Here is an 18,780-nt window from a genome sequence, read left to right on the forward strand (position 1 = left end):
TTCTGCTTATGGGGCTGACTCTATATGGAGAGATTTATAACACCCGACATCTGCTTGGGGAGATCTGTAAAGAGATCTATATCACCCAAAAGCAGGGAACAACAAACAAAAGGATACATGGCAAGAAATGCGACATGAATATCTGAATGTTTTATGAATATGCATGAATATGCGTGATTTATGTTTGACGAATGCTGACAAAACAGACAATTCTAACACAACAGGTCCAGGAACTAAACGCTCGGTATTATACTTCCAGGGGAAAAAACCAACTGGAGAGCCAATCTGCGGAGATCTACATGCCGTATAGCAAAGATCTGCGAGTACTGCTGAAGAAGCAGAAAGATCGGAGATATCAGGAAACAACCCAATCCAGGGTACAGAAAGTCACAACGGGCAAAGCAGCCACCAAGACAAATCTGTAGGGGAACAAGAGGAGTCCCAAAGTATCTGCAGGGGATCCCAGTGTCAACTGAGAGACAAAGAGTGCATTGCACAAACACAAACTGCTGTAGAAGCAACTCCACATAACTCCGTTGGGGAACAACCCACTGAGGGAGAATGATATCATCCAAATAGAGTCTAACTGCATAAGCAACTCTACTGGGGAAAACTGTCGGCTACTCTCTTGGGAACAAGCCACTGAGGGAGGACAGATCAAACAAGTAGATTCTGCAACAAACCACTCCACTTGGGGAGAATACACATAGCAAACTGATCACAACAAGTAGATTCTGCAATACAAGCCACTCTACTTGGGGAGAATCCACATAGCAAACTGATCACGACAAGTAGATTCTGCAATATAAGCCACTCTACTGGGGATCACAAACAGTCAGGAAACCAATCCGTTCACTGGAGGCCAAAGCCATCATCCGACCATACTGGGGATTGAAGGAGTATTCAACAGGCAAAACTGCCACAACAAACATTCTGCACACTATGCTGAGGAAAAGATGGGTGAACATATTGGGATATCAACCCAACCATCCAATGAGTAGGAAAATAAATCCTGTTCTGCTGAAGAGAAAAACTCTGATGGAGAGATAGCAACAATTCCGCAGACGACTTCGCCCGGGAAAAGGTAAAGTACCGGGTATCAAACCACTGACTTACCAAGCCTTTCAAAAGGAAAACAATCGTACTGAGGAAACAGACAAACTCCGCTGGCAACTGCACTGGGAAGAGTGACAACAACTCTGCTCGCGAATCCGATGGGGATATTAACAACAGCTCTACTCGTGACTGTGTTGAGGAGACAAATAATGTCTGGGAATGTCGACCCACTGGAGAAAGTGACGGGGCACCAAGATGACAAACCAATCCACCTAAACTTTTACAAGAAAATCACCCATGCTGGGGAAGATTGCTGCTGGAGAAAACGAAGTCTTCAACAACATTCTGCTGGTGACTATACTGGGGAACAACCCCAACAACAACTCTGTTTGAGGAACAACCCCAACAAAGATCTGAAGAAAGAAGATACAACCAAACCAGGAATATGAACAAATGTCTTACCTGTTGGAAATTATGCCACCCTCGGGAGAGCACTGAGATATTCTTGAGTATCCTTTCAATCTTGTGAATATTCACTTTGTTTAAAACAATATATTTTTGAAAAATTTGATTTGTTTAAAAACAATGACATTTTATCAATTTAAAACATGCAAAACATTTGTTGAATTGAAACAAATAAGAGTGCAAATAATTGGATGAAAAGCTCAAATTTATTTGATGGAATGGTGGTCTGCAAATGGCAAGACTCCATAGATCTGTACAAATTTGAAATCAGTGATATATATTGGAAGAGGGCTACATTGAACATAATGATCCTTTCTCTACCAATTTGAATCTCGATGTATTCGAAGCTTCAGTTGACGACGAATCGAGAATCTTCTGACGAAGTGACGACTGATGAACAGAAAGTCTTGTTAGGATGCAGTTACTTGCCAAATCCCTAATTTTTGCCTAGATTGCCCCAGGGTGAGGTACTCAATCTAGCGGGATGCAAATATTCTCTCTTTTTTCAAGTCTCTAATTTTTGCCTGGATTACCCTTGCGGGTTCTCCACCGAGACACTCACTTTTGCCTAAGCCGCCCTTTCGGGTTTTCAACTTAGCGAGCTATTCTGTTTTTTCATTTGCATATACTTTTTTTCTAGGCAAAGTATCTCTTGACTTCATCTGAATTCACAGGACGAGTGAAATCCTCCCCATCCATTGTTGTAAGCATCAAAGCACCGCCTGAAAAGGCTCTCTTAACAAAATATGGACCCTCATAGTTTGGAGTCCACTTGCCCCTGGAATCGGGCGCGAAAGACAAGACTTTCTTGAGCACAAGGTCACCTTCTCGGAACACACGAGGCTTGACCTTCTTGTCGAATGCTTTCTTCATTCTCTGCTGATATAACTGACCATGGCACATGGCAGTCAATCGCTTTTTTTCAATCAAATTCAGTTGGTCATAACGACTCTGAATCCATTCAGCATCAGTCAACTAGGGACTTGAGGGTATAATAATTTTTTCTTTTTCTTTTTTTTTTTTTTTGAAAAATTTTGAAAAAATTTTCCTGATTTTTGATTTTTTCATCTTTTTCACCCATTCCTTTTTTTTTTTTTTTTTTTTTTTTTGTATTACATTACATTTGTAATGTCCCAGTTTGACTGTTCTGCTGATTCTCATGATACAGCTGAATGAGCTTCTTTGGTGCTCAAGAAGGCGGGTAATCTCATCAGGAATCCCCTTCAACATCATCTTCTTCTGCCTCAAATACAAAGGATTCAAGATTGGGAGATGGCGTTGGATCATTATGTTCAATGGGTTTAGAAATCCCTGCATAATGATTCTGGATAATGAAAGCTTTTGAATTTTAAACAAGCAAATCATTGATGCAGATGAAAAGCTGTTTTATTGTTTTTCAGGGTTTTTTGTGATCACCGATTTCATGCAAAAGCAAAAAGTGAAAACAAATGGAAAAACAAACGTTTAACAATGCATTAATTGAATGAAAACATCATTGTTTTAAATGCTGCCAACAATGTCATCACTTCTCCTTTTGGCATGGGAGAAGGGTTTTAAACAAAGTGAACAAATCACGCTGACTTATGAATGACCGTAGGAACATCCACAGCGACCCAATTGTGGCAGACACCACCAGGAATGATGAAATTGTTCAGGTCCTCTGCATCCTCTTCCAAGATAGCAGCAACTTCCTCTTCTTCAGGTTGATCGTCATGGATGAATCCTCCACTTGTGAACAAACCTTGCTCATTGCATGCCCCAGAACAGTAGCCAATGCCAGCCCGGGATCGGTTAACCAGGAATAAATCCATCAACAGTACTAAGTCTGGCAAAATCCTCCTCGAGTTCACAATTCTCTTGCTCAGGATGATCCATCAATCTGGCAGAGATGGCTCTGGTATAATACCGGCAAAGTGCGTCTTCAAAATAAATGAAGATCGCAGGGTCAGACCACAGGACGGGAAGCCGGAACAAAACACCCGCTTATGCAAATGATGCATGAAGTGTTTGTGCATATGCTTGTTTTTTATTTCAAAGGAACTCGAGGGTTTTATTTGCAAACTTTGAAATCTTAAGCATTTTGATCGGATATGAAAATATCTCATCAGATATATCAGGTGAAAAAATTTTCCCGGTTTTTTCATGTTTGAAATTTTTTTTGCAAATAAACTCCTTTGAGTTCCTTGAAAATTTTCCTTTTATCTGATGATATGGATGCGGATGAATGCGTGAATGTATGAATGCAACAAACACACTCAAGGATCAAGCAAGGCACACCAAACAAAGGTCGTGGGAAAGCTCTATGTATCCCTAATATCAATCATCCATTTTGGTGGATTTAGGTTTTCACCTTATCGACACCCAAGTTCCATTGATATTAACGGTACATGAACCGGCTCGAACATCCTTAATATCAACCAGCCACTTTGGTGGATTTAGGTTTTACACCTGATCCGGGTTCCATTGATATTAACGGTGCTTGAACGACTCAACCACGAATCACGGGTTTGTTGAGAGTCACGAGCATGGAGTCTCAGTTAAGAACCACCCAAAAGGAGTGTACTAGGGTTTAAACCTGCCAGACATGTTCTACCAGAGGTTCCCATAATCATCGTTCCATCTTTCGAATATTATCGGAGGAACGAATACTCATATTCCAAGAATATTCTCAAGAGAAACTCTTATGAGTGTAGTATCGCGTAACAATCGTATCAAAACTGACATCTGAACGACCTCCGCACTACGGTCCTAAAAAATAGGCCAAGATGGGTTTGGTAAACTAAGGTCCTTGGCTTCTGCGGAACATGATTGAAAGAATAATGCCTAACCACAAATAACTTGTGTGACATTATTAATTCAACATGACCTCCACCAAGTGAATGGACTCGCAAGTCAACTGGCTAAGGAATACTCCACACCAGTCAACAAGACTATGCCATTCTCCTATCCTAGAGTGCTCTCGAGTTCGGGTATAGAACTCATCTCACAGATCACCAAAGCAAACAGCAATTGTATATCAAGCAATTCAATCATTACAATCAATACAGTGATCCCAAATTGTACAAAAATATGTCATATAACAGATAACAATATAGCACAACAAGGGTGAAAAGTAGGCAATACCACCAAGGATCGATGTCCCCAGTGGAGTCGCCACTTTTCTGTAGCGGTGTATTCGTCGCTATATGATTTATTGATTAAACCATAAGCAAAGCATACAATGAAATTTCGAGTCGCCACCGCACTTTTATTTATCCAAAGGACTGGCTAAAAAGCGAACAAAAGCCTAAGAAGTTTTACACGTAGAAAACTAATAAAAAGATCAGAGAGTCTGGGTAAGGGGTAAATTACGCAATGGGAAGGTGTTAGGCACCCACTACGTCCTAGGTACTCCTAGGGAGCCCTTTTCACACTTGTTGTACTAAATTGTTATTTGTTTTTGACATAAATATTGTGCAAACATGATTGGGATGATGAGAAAAGAATATACAATTTTTATTGGGTTTGAACGGATGAACCCGCTGCCTACATACCTTCCATCAAAGGTAAGGATCAAAACGCCGTAGTTCGGCTAAAAGATTTCCAAAAGTTGGTGGATTCAATTTTAAACAATAGCACTGAGGCTCTTCATTATCAATGGGAGAAAACTCGACCAAGACCAACATCCACCATGCGAGGATAGCTTCGACGTACTAGAGGGGTTAGCCCTGTTTTCAGTACGGAAGTCTTATAGTCGACTCACTAAGGATAGGGTGAGGTTTACATCAACCACAATGATAATTGAAGCCTATGGCTAATGCATGAAAAGATTTAACAATGGACAAAGCCAAAACAAGTGAATGGGTGAAGTTAATTGATTGTGATTATGAAAATGGAGTCAAAGTATGATTAAGATTGATTTGAAAGAAGTATTATGAAATGGGGTTTGAAAAAAGTCAAGGACTTGGGGTCCAGGTTTTTAGTTTGAAAACATGAAGACGTTTGCACAATATCTATGTCAAGTTTGAAAAGTAATGTGTGAAAAGGTTTAGGACATAATGGGGATGAATGGATGAAGATGGATTGTAAAACTTCTTAAAAGGTTCACCTCTTGAAATCATATAGGAGATGATTCAAGTGTGTCCTTTGGAATGGGCAATGAGCAATAACAAAATAAGCAAACAAATGATATCGGATGCCACTCAATGGTCTTACTCCAATCTCACAAACAAAAGTGGATACCGGATACCAATAGATGGATTTACACCAGTCTCCTAAAACAGAAATGGATATCAGAGGCCACTCAATGGACTTACACTAATCTCCTAAAACAAAATGAAACTTGGATACCGGATGCCAATCTGTCTGGACTTATACCAATATCCAACATATGATCATAGGAAAGCAAATGCCAACTTGCAGGGACTTACAATTGCATCCTCACATAAACAAAGAAAAGCAAAACATGGATGTCAGATGCCAATCTATCTGGGCTTACTCTAACCTCCACAGTATGGTCCTAGGAATACAAATGCCAACTTGCAGGGACTTATAATTGCATCCTCACATACAAACAAACAAAGGAACATATGATCATAGGAAAGCAAATCCCAACTTACAGGGACTTATAATTGCATCCTCACATACAATCAAACAAATGCATCAAGCAAAGATAAGATGAGTGGCCAATGGAATGGTCTTATACTCACTTCCATATCATAGGAACAATAGCCAAAGGAATGGTCTTACAACTGTCCTCAATGGGTAAACAACAATGATAATGATGTCACAAGGACAAATGAGATGATCATGCAATAATGAGCAATTAATGATGATAAGTGAATAAAGCATACAAGCAAACATGTGCATATGAAGCAAGTGATCAATCAATGAAGGCATTCAGCACACACTATAACCAAACAAGGAGGCTCATAGAAAAGGGTTAGGCATTGAAGCCAACTGGAATAGGGTCAAAGGTGCTCTTAACCTTGCCATTGAGGGGCTAAGGTGAAGCAGATGAAAGGATATGAGGGGTGTGCCTCATTGCTCTTATCCCTGGTCAGGGAGAGCATTGAATATCAGAAGGTGTGGGAGTTCAGAAAGTAGGAACTCTCTCCACATGTTAGACTCTATAGATCTTGGGCTTGGATCTCAATGCTACAACCATGTAATGGGAGCAAGGAGAAGACTCACAGAATAGTAGGAGATAGGTTGCTTATCTCTTTGATCTACCAATTGCCTTATTTAAAGGAACTTTTCCTGCTTGGGACAAATATAAACACACACAAGCATTGCCTCTTAAGGAGGACTTCAGACAGTTGCCTGGCCAAGTAACAGGCCAGGTCTTCCAGACTACATGAAGAAAAGGGATTATACCTCAATGCAAATTGCTATAAAGCAAAGCAAAGCAAGTTCAAAGAACTAAGCAACTAATGGTACCTGAAATAGTCAAACAGAATCAGTACACCATTCAAAAGTCAAAGCAAAAAGGGAATAGAATTAACAGTCAACATAAGCAGATGAATGTGCAAAGCACAAGACTCAAATCATATGAGTCAAGCCACCTACAAAACAAAGAGGTTAGCTCATGATAAACAATCAAACTCAATCAAGTTTGTATGATCTCTTTGGAGCATTGTTGCTTAACCTGAAACAATGAACTTAAACATAAGCAACAGGACCACTAGGACAAGCCTAGGGTCAAAATGAGATGAGAAAGTCAAAACAGCAAATTAATTTCAACCAAAATCAAGTTTAAACAATCAAGAAGCAAACTCAATTAGTCCCACATTCATATCATTCATCATCATCATTTCATGAGCAAAGGAAGTCAAAGCATGGCAAATGAAAGCTCATAGAAGTCAACAGCAAGACTTAGCTCAAAACCAAACATAATCAATTCCAAAAATCATCAAATAATTCATGATCAATCATAATCCATAACATGACATGCATATCAAATTTCAGCTCATTTGGATCATGGGAAGATGATCAATGAAAATCAGAAAGGCAAGACAAGTTTAAGCATGCTCAAAGAAGTCAACCAAACATGCATCAACTTCAAAAATTCATACATCAGTGATAACATATGAGAAATGAATGGGATCAACACCATGACAAATCTTAAGATGTCTAGTAATCACATGTTAAATTTCATGTTCATCCAATAAAGTATGAGAATTTCACAAATGAAATGGCAACATGTATCACACAAGTCAACATTTTGGTCAAACAGGGGAGAAAATCTCAAAAAATTAGGAAATGCCACAATTAATTCCAAGAAAATTCACATGTGAACTAGACATACAAGAGTAGGATCATGCAAAAATTCACATCAATTGGAGGTCAGGAAGCATGGTATCAAAAATCATGAAATTGCACATCAATGGTGTGACACAAATTGTCACACCCTAATTCAAAAATTCATAACTCACAATCCAGATAAGATAAATTCACAAACTCTACACCAAAATCACCATGGATGAGTCCAGTTTGTGTACAAAAAATTTCAGATCAAATGGATAATGCATCACAATTTCACAAATGATTTGGCAAAGGGTACAAAATATGGACACATGAACAAAACCCTAATGCCATTTAAAATCTACTCATCCAAAAAATCAGCAAAAATCATGATAAAATACTAGACATCAAGATGAACACGATGAAAAAAATTTCATTAATTTTGGATTTAAAATGGATGAATTATGATTTTTATAAGTTGAGTATCAAAAATGAAATAAAAATTGAGAATTAAAATGAATTAATTAATTAAATGAAAACCGGGCGTGGCATTTTTGTAATATCTTGGACAACTTATTGGAACGCCGCGTTTTGGACACAGAAATGGAATGTTTCTATTGGTCAACATGCGAGCACAGTAACATGCAACGTGAGAATTCAAATTTTCTGGAAAATGGATTAGGGTTCTAAGCTAACAGTGTATCTTCATCACCTCCAACAAATCGTGCAAAAAAATTGTTCCAGAAATTTGAATTGAACACACTATTATGATCAGTAAGCTTCAAGCAACATGAATCCAACAACAATTTCAACCAAATCAAATCACACAACATGAATCGAGCAAGAAATCATTTCAATCATCAAACTTAAAAACAGCATATCTCTCAGAATAGTTAACCATTTTTGGTGATTCAAGTTCCCACATGACCAGCACATCAAGACCTAACTAAAGCATGTTGTAGTTTAGCAAATGGAGGAGATCGAAACTTACCTGATTCTGAAGAAAAGTTAAGATGCAGTGATGTATTGGATGTTGTAAGCTCAAACAGATGTCCAAGAGGTGTCCAGGAGGTGAATGGAGGAAGGTTTAAAGCTCAGCTCTCCTTGAAAATGCTCAAATCGTGATTTGCCATGGATGGAGCTTGGAAATAACAGTGGAGAATCCTTGCTTACAGTCACCAAAAGAATATTGAGAATGCTTCAAAAATGTTGGCAACTGAGGAACAAACCAAAACAAACTCGTATGCTTCGAAGGTTTTTGGCAGAATTTCAAAAATGAAGAAAATGAAGTTTTGAGAGAAGATGATTTTCTGTTTGGTATGTGGCTGCTGCTAGGGTTTAATTGTGCAGAAAATGTGCTTAAATACTTCTGTTTAAGGTTGCATTAGTAAGAGCTAAACACAATTTGATTAATGGTAAGTTTTTGCTAAATGGTGGTTTTGGTTCACATGTGGAGGTGTAGTGGCTGGTGCACGAATTTGGGCTTACAAGCATGACCAAAATGACATTTCTGAACATTTCCAATTGGCCAAAGTGATTAAAAATGGATATTTGGAAAAGTTAAAATTCTAACTCACTTGAAATTAATTAATGCAAGTCCAAAAAGGCCATTTTGCATGGTAATGTTTTGGTGCATGAGGATGACATTTTTGGAAAGAGGGGATCAAATATGACTTGTAGGAAAAAACCCCATCAAATTTGGCCAAATGGTTTGAGAGATATGGCCTTTTGAAGTTCACAAATTTTTGAAAATGAATTGGTCATAACTTGCCAACCATACATGGGAATTGAGTGTTCTTGGACTTTTTGGAAATGGGAGAACAAGATATTCAACTTTCATGTTGGGCAAAAATTCATTTGAAGCTTGTATCATGATGTATGTTTAAGATCAAGAAGTTTCCATTTTTGGCAAATTTGAATTACAGGTCAACTTTCTATTTCTGGACATTTCTTGTCTGACTTTATTTTCTTCACTGTGGATGCTTGACATGATATATGAAGCTTATATAGGCATGAATGAGACCTCTCAGACCAAATTCCATCACCAAATCACTGACTAAATCCACAGTTGACCAAGTTTGACTTTTTAGGGTTTTGGATGACTGAAGCACCTTCTGATGAATTCCAAACCCTAATTCCTTGGGATCTTGATTCCAAATGATGTCCCAAGTTATATGAACTCTTGATTATTGATCATGATGCCCAAATTCTGCAAGAATGGCCACCATCCACTGTTTAATGGCTGATTTGACTGTTTGACTGATGATTGCTTCAGCTGCAAGTAACATGGTTAGATGACAATATTTTTGTACTTTTGGTTTATAAACAAATGAAAAGCAATGATATACAAATGCAATACATGCTTGGTGATCAAGAACCAACTCACGAGGCAACCTACCCACTAGGAGGGAAACCAGGGCATGCAATGATCCTTGAGGCCATGATATGATATGATGTGGGCCATGAGGGATCTTAGGGCCAAAATTGGGGTCTTACAGATGCCCCTATTTAAGGTCATTCTAGCCGGAGAAGTGAAGTTTATAAATCTTCATCTCGACGCGGTAGAATGGGCTTAAATAACAGTAATGAGACAAATTTTGGTCCCTAAGAGACCTCATGATGCAGATGTATGCATGCAAAAGACACAAATTCTGTGGGGAATATGATTCACACAGAAGAAAAAAACGATCCATCGGAGTAATACACTCACCAGGAACAGAGACTCTAACAAGATTCTTGTTGGGGATAAACAAAACTGACACATCGTGAACAAGACACGACTCTGATTAGGGAAACAGAAATCAGAATGGAGACCTCACAAGGGAGTGAAGGACTCACACTGGGGAAAAGAATTCCAAAGGAAAATAAATCCATTGGAAAGACACAAACTGACTCCTGGGGAGAAGCAACAGGAAACTTCACTGAGGAAGCACCAAAGAAATGAGGTGTTACCGGTACAAGGGGAACAAACTCAGGAAGGAACACCAAAGATACCGGGTTGTAGGTATGTAACGGGTGACCGACCAAAGACGTGAATTGGTGTGTGTTCCAAAACACTCATCATCCTGAAGAGAGCGAAAGCAAACTTGTTTATAGGATGGATATTTGATTCTGTAAAGAATGCAAATCTTACTCAGTTGGGGAAACAAACAAAGTGTTCGACAAAAGAGTGCATGAGATATATTATCTATAGCCGTCAAAACGTAGATAATGTACTCGCATGGAAAGTTATCCTGAACCGGGTTGTAGGTTGTTTATAGGATAAGATCCGAAGACGTGAATTGGTTTGTGTTCCAAAACACTCATCACCCTGAAGAAAGCTAGAACAGCAGACTTGTTTATAGGATGGATATTCAATTCCACAAGGAATATGAATCTTACTCTACTAGGGAAGATCAACAAAGGATCCGACCAAAGAGCGAACGAGATATAATATCCATTACCGTCAGAACGTGGATAGAATACTCACAAAGGAAGAGACACCAGAGATACCGAAGTATAATAGGTGACTAACCAAAGACGTGAATTGGTATATATGCCAAAACACTCATCATCCGAAAGGAGGGCTTGAAAAAGCAAATCGACTTACAGGATGGACATTCAAATCCACAACGGGAAAACGAATCTTACTCAACTGGGGACACAACCCAAAGAGTGCATGAGATACAATATCCATTACCGGCAGACCGTGGATAAGAATACTCGCATGAGATATATTATCTATTACCGTCAGAACGTAGATAATAAACTCGCATGGTAAGAAACACCAGAGATACCGGTTACTGGGTATATAATAGGTGATCTACCGAAAACGTGAATTGGTATATATGCCAAAACACTCATCATCCAAAACACAAACTGGTTAAAGGATGGATATTCGATTCTACAGAGAATACGAATCTTGCTCAGCTGGGGAAAATCAACAAAGGATTCCAACTAAAGAGCGCATGAGATATATTATTCATTACCGGCAGACCGTGAATAATATACTCGAAAGGAAAAGACACCAGAGATACCGAAGTATATAATAGGTGACTAACCAAAAAGAGAGACAATCGATACCAAGCATCCGGGTAAACGAAAGACAACTCAAAGGGATAAATTGCAAGCATCCGACAATTATCCGACAACAAAGAAATATTCGATTCCGCAAAGGGAAATAACGAATCTTACTCAACAAAGAAAACACGAAAGGCTTCAACTGAAGAGTGCATGAGATATATTATTCATTACCGCAGACCGTGAATAATATACTCGCATGGAAAAGACACCAGAGATACAAAGTATATAATAGGTGACTATCCAAAACAGAGAGACAATCGATACCAAGCATCCGGGTAAACGAAAGACAACTCAAAGGGATAAATTGCAAGCATCCGGCAATTATCCGACAACAAAGAAATATTCGATTCCGCAGAGGGAAATAACGAATCTTACTCAACAAAGAAAACACGAAAGGCTTCAACTGAAGAGTGCATGAGATATATTATTCATTACCGGCAGACCGTGAATAATATACTCGCATGGAAGATTATCCACAACCGGTTACTGGGTTAATAAAGGATAAATCAACCGAAAAGAAAGGCATCGGGATACCAAACTAGGTATATAATGATGACCAATCAAAGGAAGCAACAGACATTACCAACAAAAAGGGTAAATGAAAGGCGATCTGCTGAGGATTCAATGATCCGGGGAACCCAATCACTGACACAGGGTGAAAGGACCCGCTGGGGAAAAATTGCTAGCATACGGCAATTATCCACAAAAGACTTGCCGGGATATAAGTGCTGATCTGAGCAACTTATCCAAGCAAAGGAAAATCCACATCAAGGACTAGATGAAGATACCCACAAGGGAAATTGTCATCGGTCAGGATGAACCGGCTCGAACATCCTTAATATCAACCAGCCACTTTGGTGGATTTAGGTTTTACACCTGATCCGGGTTCCATTGATATTAACGGTGCTTGAACGACTCAACCACGAATCACGGGTTTGTTGAGAGTCACGAGCATGGAGTCTCAGTTAAGAACCACCCAAAAGGAGTGTACTAGGGTTTAAACCTGCCAGACATGTTCTACCAGAGGTTCCCATAATCATCGTTCCATCTTTCGAATATTATCGGAGGAACGAATAATCATATTCCAAGAATATTCTCAAGAGAAACTCTTATGAGTGTAGTATCGCGTAACAATCGTATCAAAACTGACATCTGAACGACCTCCGCACTACGGTCCTAAAAAATAGGCCAAGATGGGTTTGTAAACTAAGGTCCTTGGCTTCTGCGGAACATGATTGAAAGAATAATGCCTAACCACAAATAACTTGTGTGACATTATTAATTCAACATGACCTCCACCAAGTGAATGGACTCGCAAGTCAACTGGCTAAGGAATACTCCACACCAGTCAACAAGACTATGCCATTCTCCTATCCTAGAGTGCTCTCGAGTTCGGGTATAGAACTCATCTCACAGATCACCAAAGCAAACAGCAATTGTATATCAAGCAATTCAATCATTACAATCTATACAGTGATCCCAAATTGTACAAAAATATGTCATATAACAGATAACAATATAGCACAACAAGGGTGAAAAGTAGGCAATACCACCAAGGATCGATGTCCCCAGTGGAGTCGCCACTTTCTGTAGCGGTGTATTCGTCGCTATATGATGTATTGATTAAACCATAAGCAAAGCATACAATGAAATTTCGAGTCGCCACCGCACTTTTATTTATCCAAAGGACTGGCTAAAAAGCGAACAAAAGCCTAAGAAGTTTTACACGTAGAAAACTAATAAAAAGATCAGAGAGTCTGGGTAAGGGGTAAATTACGCAATGGGAAGGTGTTAGGCACCCACTACGTCCTAGGTACTCCTAGGGAGCCCTTTTCACACTTGTTGTACTAAATTGTTATTTGTTTTTGACATAAATATTGTGCAAACATGATTGGGATGATGAGAAAAGTATATACAATTTTTATTGGGTTTGAACGGATGAACCCGCTGCCTACGTACCTTCCATCAAAGGTAAGGATCAAAACGCCGTAGTTCGGCTAAAAGATTTCCAAAAGTTGGTGGATTCAATTTTAAACAATAGCACTGAGGCTCTTCATTATCAATGGGAGAAAACTCGACCAAGACCAACATCCACCATGCGAGGATAGCTTCGACGTACTAGAGGGGTTAGCCCTGTTTTCAGTACGGAAGTCTTATAGTCGACTCACTAAGGATAGGGTGAGGTTTACATCAACCACAATGATAATTGAAGCCTATGGCTAATGCATGAAAAGATTTAACAATGGACAAAGCCAAAACAAGTGAATGGGTGAAGTTAATTGATTGTGATTATGAAAATGGAGTCAAAGTATGATTAAGATTGATTTGAAAGAAGTATTATGAAATGGGGTTTGAAAAAAGTCAAGGACTTGGGGTCCAGGTTTTTAGTTTGAAAACATGAAGACGTTTGTACAATATCTATGTCAAGTTTGAAAAGTAATGTGTGAAAAGGTTTAGGACATAATGGGGATGAATGGATGAAGATGGATTGTAAAACTTCTTAGAAGGTTCACCTCTTGAAATCATATAGGAGATGATTCAAGTGTGTCCTTTGGAATGGGCAATGAGCAATAACAAAATAAGCAAACAAATGATATCGGATGCCACTCAATGGTCTTACTCCAATCTCACAAACAAAAGTGGATACCGGATACCAATAGATGGATTTACACCAGTCTCCTAAAACAGAAATGGATATCAGAGGCCACTCAATGGACTTACACTAATCTCCTAAAACAAAATGAAACTTGGATACCGGATGCCAATCTGTCTGGACTTATACCAATATCCAACATATGATCATAGGAAAGCAAATGCCAACTTGCAGGGACTTACAATTGCATCCTCACATAAACAAAGAAAGCAAAACATGGATGTCAGATGCCAATCTATCTGGGCTTACTCTAACCTCCACAGTATGGTCCTAGGAATACAAATGCCAACTTGCAGGGACTTATAATTGCATCCTCACATACAAACAAACAAAGGAACATATGATCATAGGAAAGCAAATGCCAACTTACAGGGACTTATAATTGCATCCTCACATATAATCAAACAAATGCATCAAGCAAAGATAAGATGAGTGGCCAATGGAATGGTCTTATACTCACTTCCATATCATAGGAACAATAGCCAAAGGAATGGTCTTACAACTGTCCTCAATGGGTAAACAACAATGATAATGATGTCACAAGGACAAATGAGATGATCATGCAATAATGAGCAATTAATGATGATAAGTGAATAAAGCATACAAGCAAACATGTGCATATGAAGCAAGTGATCAATCAATGAAGGCATTCAGCACACACTATAACCAAACAAGGAGGCTCATACAAAAGGGTTAGGCATTGAAGCCAACTGGAATAGGGTCAAAGGTGCTCTTAACCTTGCCATTGAGGGGCTAAGGTGAAGCAGATGAAAGGATATGAGGGGTGTGCCTCATTGCTCTTATCCCTGGTCAGGGAGAGCATTGAATATCAGAAGGTGTGGGAGTTCAGAAAGTAGGAACTCTCTCCACATGTTAGACTCTATAGATCTTGGGCTTGGATCTCAATGCTACAACCATGTAATGGGAGCAAGGAGAAGACTCACAGAATAGTAGGAGATAGGTTGCTTATCTCTTTGATCTACCAATTGCCTTATTTAAAGGACTTTTCCTGCTTGGGACAAATATAAACACACACAAGCATTGCCTCTTAAGGAGGACTTCAGACAGTTGCCTGGCCAAGTAACAGGCCAGGTCTTCCAGACTACATGAAGAAAAGGGATTATACCTCAATGCAAATTGCTATAAAGCAAAGCAAAGCAAGTTCAAAGAACTAAGCAACTAATGGTACCTGAAATAGTCAAACAGAATCAGTACACCATTCAAAAGTCAAAGCAAAAAGGGAATAGAATTAACAGTCAACATAAGCAGATGAATGTGCAAAGCACAAGACTCAAATCATATGAGTCAAGCCACCTACAAAACAAAGAGGTTAGCTCATGATAAACAATCAAACTCAATCAAGTTTGTATGATCTCTTTGGAGCATTGTTGCTTAACCTGAAACAATGAACTTAAACATAAGCAACAGGACCACTAGGACAAGCCTAGGGTCAAAATGAGATGAGAAAGTCAAAACAGCAAATTAATTTCAACCAAAATCAAGTTTAAACAATCAAGAAGCAAACTCAATTAGTCCCACATTCATATCATTCATCATCATCATTTCATAAGCAAAGGAAGTCAAAGCATGGCAAATGAAAGCTCATAGAAGTCAACAGCAAGACTTAGCTCAAAACCAAACATAATCAATTCCAAAAATCATCAAATAATTCATGATCAATCATAATCCATAACATGACATGCATATCAAATTTCAGCTCATTGGATCATGGGAAGATGATCAATGAAAATCAGAAAGGCAAGACAAGTTTAAGCATGCTCAAAGAAGTCAACCAAACATGCATCAACTTCAAAAATTCATAAATCAGTGATAACATATGAGAAATGAATGGGATCAACACCATGACAAATCTTAAGATGTCTAGTAATCACATGTTAAATTTCATGTTCATCCAATAAAGTATGAGAATTTCACAAATGAAATGGCAACATGTATCACACAAGTCAACATTTTGGTCAAACAGGGGAGAAAATCTCAAAAAATTAGGAAATGCCACAATTAATTCCAAGAAAATTCACATGTGAACTAGACATACAAGAGTAGGATCATGCAAAAATTCACATCAATTGGAGGTCAGGAAGCATGGTATCAAAAATCATGAAATTGCACATCAATGGTGTGACACAAATTGTCACACCCTAATTCAAAAATTCATAACTCACAATCCAGATAAGATAAATTCACAAACTCTACACCAAAATCACCATGGATGAGTCCAGTTTGTGTACAAAAAATTTCAGATCAAATGGATAATGCATCACAATTTCACAAATGATTTGGCAAAGGGTACAAAATATGGACACATGAACAAAACCCTAATGCCATTTAAAATCTACTCATCCAAAAAATCAGCAAAAATCATGATAAAATACTAGACATCAAGATGAACACGATGAAAAAAAATTTCATTAATTTTGGATTTAAAATGGATGAATTATGATTTTTATAAGTTGAGTATCAAAAATGAAATAAAAATTGAGAATTAAAATGAATTAATTAATTAAATGAAAACCGGGCGTGGCATTTTTGTAATATCTTGGACAACTTATTGGAACGCCGCGTTTTGGACACAGAAATGGAATGTTTCTATTGGTCAACATGCGAGCACAGTAACATGCAACGTGAGAATTCAAATTTTCTGGAAAATGGATTAGGGTTCTAAGCTAACAGTGTATCTTCATCACCTCCAACAAATCGTGCAAAAAAATTGTTCCAGAAATTTGAATTGAACACACTATTATGATCAGTAAGCTTCAAGCAACATGAATCCAACAACAATTTCAACCAAATCAAATCACACAACATGAATCGAGCAAGAAATCATTTCAATCATCAAACTTAAAAACAGCATATCTCTCAGAATAGTTAACCATTTTTGGTGATTCAAGTTCCCACATGACCAGCACATCAAGACCTAACTAAAGCATGTTGTAGTTTAGCAAATGGAGGAGATCGAAACTTACCTGATTCTGAAGAAAAGTTAAGATGCAGTGATGTATTGGATGTTGTAAGCTCAAACAGATGTCCAAGAGGTGTCCAGGAGGTGAATGGAGGAAGGTTTAAAGCTCAGCTCTCCTTGAAAATGCTCAAATCGTGATTTGCCATGGATGGAGCTTGGAAATAACAGTGGAGAATCCTTGCTTACAGTCACCAAAAGAAGATTGAGAATGCTTCAAAAATGTTGGCAACTGAGGAACAAACCAAAACAAACTCGTATGCTTCGAAGGTTTTTGGCAGAATTTCAAAAATGAAGAAAATGAAGTTTTGAGAGAAGATGATTTTCTGTTTGGTATGTGGCTGCTGCTAGGGTTTAATTGTGCAGAAAATGTGCTTAAATACTTCTGTTTAAGGTTGCATTAGTAAGAGCTAAACACAATTTGATTAATGGTAAGTTTTTGCTAAATGGTGGTTTTGGTTCACATGTGGAGGTGTAGTGGCTGGTGCACGAATTTGGGCTTACAAGCATGACCAAAATGACATTTCTGAACATTTCCAATTGGCCAAAGTGATTAAAAATGGATATTTGGAAAAGTCAAAATTCTAACTCACTTGAAATTAATTAATGCAAGTCCAAAAAGGCCATTTTGCATGGTAATGTTTTGGTGCATGAGGATGACATTTTTGGAAAGAGGGGATCAAATATGACTTGTAGGAAAAAACCCCATCAAATTTGGCCAAATGGTTTGAGAGATATGGCCTTTTGAAGTTCACAAATTTTTGAAAATGAATTGGTCATAACTTGCCAACCATACATGGGAATTGAGTGTTCTTGGACTTTTTGGAAATGGGAGAACAAGATATTCAACTTTCATGTTGGGCAAAAATTCATTTGAAGCTTGTATCATGATGTAAGTTTAAGATCAAGAAGTTTCCATTTTTGGCAAATTTGAATTACAGGTCAACTTTCTATTTCTGGACATTTCTTGTCTGACTTTATTTTCTTCACTGTGGATGCTTGACATGATATATGAAGCTTATATAGGCATGGATGCTTCACTGTGGATTCTGGACATTCCATCACCAAATCACTGACTAAATCCACAGTTGACCAAGTTTGACTTTTTAGGGTTTTGGATGACTGAAGCACCTTCTGATGAATTCCAAACCCTAATTCCTTGGGATCTTGATTCCAAATGATGTCCCAAGTTATATGAACTCTTGATTATTGATCATGGTGCCCAAATTCTACAAGAATGGCCACCATCCACTATTTAATGGCTGATTTGACTGTTTGACTGATGATTGCTTCAGCTGCAAGTAACATGGTTAGATGACAATATTTTTGTACTTTTGGTTTATAA

Source organism: Lathyrus oleraceus, chromosome 4 (genome assembly GCF_024323335.1).
Source record: "Lathyrus oleraceus cultivar Zhongwan6 chromosome 4, CAAS_Psat_ZW6_1.0, whole genome shotgun sequence".
NCBI classification, from domain to species: Eukaryota; Viridiplantae; Streptophyta; class Magnoliopsida; order Fabales; family Fabaceae; genus Lathyrus; species Lathyrus oleraceus.